At 45.3% G+C, this 3,948-nt stretch overlaps 1 long non-coding RNA gene across 1 annotated transcript; it reads left to right on the top strand.

Moving 5' to 3' along the window:
* Positions 1–1,524: 1,524 nt before the first annotated feature.
* On the top strand, positions 1,525–3,010 carry LOC121076359. Its single transcript, XR_005823474.1, has 3 exons — positions 1,525–1,596; positions 1,710–1,808; positions 2,887–3,010. It is a non-coding gene; the product is annotated as an uncharacterized LOC121076359 (long non-coding RNA).
* Positions 3,011–3,948: the final 938 nt, after the last annotated feature.

The raw sequence follows: 3,948 nt of genomic DNA, 5'->3' as shown, positions 1-3,948 counted from the left end.
AAGTGGAAATCTCTCCCCAGCTGATGCTCTTTGTAACCTCCCCTATGAGAATGATGCTGGATTAACCCCACGGGAGCCAACCTGCATGGAATGGTCACAGACAGCCATGGAGGACTCCAGGGCCCAGAAGGGTTTGTCTTGCAGTAGGACTAAAACACCCTTAAGAAAACATAGTTTAAATATAAATATGATGCTGGGCTGGAGGATGACGGTGGTGATGGCTTTAGAGCTCACACCTGAAGCCAGGGGTGGAGCCCCCATGAGATGCTGCTCCAGGGCTTGCCCCAGCTTCATAGATGCCACCTGGGGATGCTCCTGGCAGTGATGCAGCTCACCGTGAATACTGTGACGGCTTCTACAAGGGGTGGTTGTACTGGTAGCACCCAGCTTAGGGCCTCCACCATGGGCATCCCCTCATGGTGACTTTGCATTGCTGGCTCCAGAGCAGGCACCCCGTCCTGGGGCAGGAGCTGAGCCTCTCCAGCGCTCCTCGGTGATCTGGGACTCAAGCAAAGCTGGACAAAGAAGTGTTTGTGTCTAGATATATTTTGGAAGGAAAGAAAACACAGAACCCCTCATTTCTTTGAAGCTCTTTCAGAAGCAGGTTGCACAGATGCATGGGTTGAGTTGCTTCCACCCAGCCCTGATCGTCCTGCAGAAGCTGTCAAGATCCATCAAAAGCCAGCAACTATATAAAAGCATCGGATTTCCATGGTTTTATTGACGTGCATCCCCTGGCTGCATTTTGCCTTTTTTTTTTTTTTTGAGTCGGGGTTTTGGCAGGCTTTATGGCCAGACTTCCTTTTTTTTTGTTAGGAGGAATGACTGGCTGGTGTTTGCGCGTGTGATTTCCAGGGTGCCCAGGTCTCCTGGGATGCTTGGAGGAATATTTCTTGTGAAATATCCAATCTGCTAGGAGCCATGTTCTGGTGATGCTCTGTGCAAGGAAACAGGGGGGGGACCATTGGCTGCACTGACTGGCATGGTTACTGGAGGCTGGAAAGAGGTGAGGGGGGCTTTTTAATCATTCCTCTTGCCTGGCTGTCCTGGAGGTGTATTTTAGGTTTGCAAGTGAAAAGATCAGGATTTATTTGGGAAATAAAGCTCCATAATTTGTTTTGTGATTTCCCCCCCACCCCTTTCCCTTACTACGGTCTATTTACCTAAGTCATTTATATCTATTCATCTATCTGCATCCCGTTTATCTGTCCAGAATATCTTTCAATATATATTTATGTCTGTTCCTTTCTGCATTATCTCTCTTGCCCTTCTGTACCAATCATCAATCTAGCTATAAAACCTCTCCTTACTGTTGTCTTTGAATAAATTTTGGCTTTTGGACTTCCTCTTCCACTTTATACCAGCTGCATGCTGCAACTTCTTCTACGCTTGGTCGCAGCTCCTCTTGCACAGAATTTTTAAGAAAACGTGCCATTAGCGAGGGGTTTGTGCATCTAAAAATCCCTGACCTGGGGACGTGACTTCAGGAAATGTGTTGTGTTTGTGTTCCCCTTTCTTCTTCACAGCAGCTGCATCTTCGCTGTTGCCATTTCTTCCATCACAAAGCTCCTGTGGAACATCTCTCAGGAAAACAAGGTAAACTCACTGAAATTATTTCCCAAACGTAAGTTATTAGCATGAATTTCTCATCAAAAAACAATAACAGGGGATTTATCTTCCTTTTTTTGTTTGTTTTGTTTTGATGGAAGCCTGGATGCATCAGAGAGCTGGCAACACACATCCACCAGATAATTAGATTGAAAGAAAACCACCCCTCTGAAGACAATGAGATGATAAAAGAGATCAAGGTCCCTGGGAAAACTTAATCCTTCCCTGTTTTCCATTACTTCTCAGGTTATTTCACTCTGTTATTACGAAATTTGATATGCTGATGAGTAGAAGAGAAAGCTTCTGGAATCGGGGAAAAAAAGTTGGGTTGTTTGAGGACAAGCTATTAACAACTCAGCAACTGTATGAAGCCCAAAAGTAGAGAGTCCCCCATGAGCTAGCAAGGGACCCAGGCTGGTTGAACCCTTTTCTGTCCCTGGAGATGTCCTACAGCCACTCTCAATACTAGCAGATAAAATTTGGTGCCCCTTGGCTGCCTGGGCCAGTATTCCTGGCCCCTGCCTGGAGAAATGCAATAACTGATTTATTTAGATGCAGCTGGAGGCAAATGAGGAAGCCTGGCCACCTCCAGCACTAAAAAATGCCTCTCTCAAAAACCCTGGGAAGTAACAACCAAAAGGGATTGGATGCTTTGCAGTTGTCTACTTTTTATTTTATTTTTTGGGGGGGGTGCATGTATTAAATGCTAATTGTTTTTCTTCTGAGTGAGGAAGGAAGGTTTGGACACATGGGGTTGCATATCCAGGTCTGGAGGCACTGAAGATGTGGTGAAGATCTCATGTGAGGTGGAGTAATGGGGTCTGGGACACATCCTTTTTGGAGATGTGCTATCTTGTGGTTCCTGGCATCCTGCAGGGGCTAAGGAGGAAAGATATCCAAGCAGATATTTTAAATAAAGAGCATTTTAGTCTCTTCATGGCTGTGGGCACAGTGAAAGCATGGAGCTTTGCCACGACTGGCAGGAGCCTGTATTTATCTTGTCACCCTCGCCCAGGGTCCCCAGCTGAGCACTGGCACCACAGTGGGGCTTTCCTCCTCGCCTTGCTCTCCCCTCCACGTTGAGATTTGCTTGTAGGCTTTTCCCTTCCAGGGAGTTTGATGGATGAAAATGCAGCGCATTAGCTTGATGCAATAGGAGGTCTTTGGAGACTGCTTTCGTCTCTGGTTGTATCAATAATTAATATGTTGATCCGGAGCAATATTATAAACAGGGTAAATGCTCTCTCTCTCTTTTTTTTTTTATTTTTTTTAAAACAGAAAAAGGAAAAAGAGCAGATGCTGGTGTCACCACTCAGTGGGGACTTCTTTGTCTTCCAGGAGGTCATCATATGGGGACAGCAGTGTGGGCACGCACCTCACTGCAAGCAACGCTTTTCCATCACCTTCCCATTGACCTTTTCCATTTCTTATTCATTTTTCAATCTGAATCCCTTCAAGACACCTGTTTGGATTTGGAAATCGCACCAAGGCTCGATGCATCCATCAGAAGGGAGGCTGAGGCATCCCTTGCACCGAGTTTTTGGCAGCTTCGTTTCCGATCTCTGTGTGGGTAGCACAGGAAGGGCACCTTTCCAGAAGCATTTCGTGCCCAATCTCCTTATTGCTGTCTTCAAACATTGATGTTGGAATAGTTTTGAAGGTTGTTTCATCACTGGCTTTGGGTTTATTCTGAAGAACACCTCTGCTAACATGATTCACCTGGGGCCAAAGATACCCGTGGCATTTGGACTTCTTAAACACACAGATAGGGTTCGTCTGCGAAGTCACCTCTGTCTTTCATGATGGTCCTTGAGGTCCCACAGCCTAAATTAAAATATCATCTGTTCTAACTCCAGCACCTCCCAATCCCTCAAATATCTGCCAAATTGCTCTTTGAAATACCTTGGGAGCAGAAGTAATTCCGGATGGTATTAGCTTAAATTTGCAATGTCCAGCTGGTGTATTAAAAACCGCTAGCTTTGAGCCCCATTCATCTAATTTCACTGGCTTTAATAGATGTCTTGCCTTCATGCTGAGAATATTTCTGCTTCTGAGAACATTGCTAACTTTTCATTAAGGGTTTCCAGTGGATAATGTCTCCATTTGAAAGGCTTTATTTAAACCGTATAAATCAATCAGCATCTATGATTTGTTTGGCCTTTTGATTCGTACCCTTCTCGGTTAATACACCACGTTTAACCCAGTCTGCTTGTCAACGCAGCCTCAGGGGATGAAAGACAACAGCAGGATGAGTTGTTCAGTTCCAATGCAGAAGGTAATCCCAGTGCTAGCTGGGAAAACAAACTTCTTGTAATCCCACCAGTTTTGGGTCAACTTCCC

The sequence above is a fragment of the Cygnus olor genome, chromosome 11, assembly GCF_009769625.2.
Source record: "Cygnus olor isolate bCygOlo1 chromosome 11, bCygOlo1.pri.v2, whole genome shotgun sequence".
Taxonomy (NCBI): domain Eukaryota; kingdom Metazoa; phylum Chordata; class Aves; order Anseriformes; family Anatidae; genus Cygnus; species Cygnus olor.
Note: the sequence above shows the minus strand (reverse complement) of the source record. Positions and strands in the feature narration are given on the sequence as shown.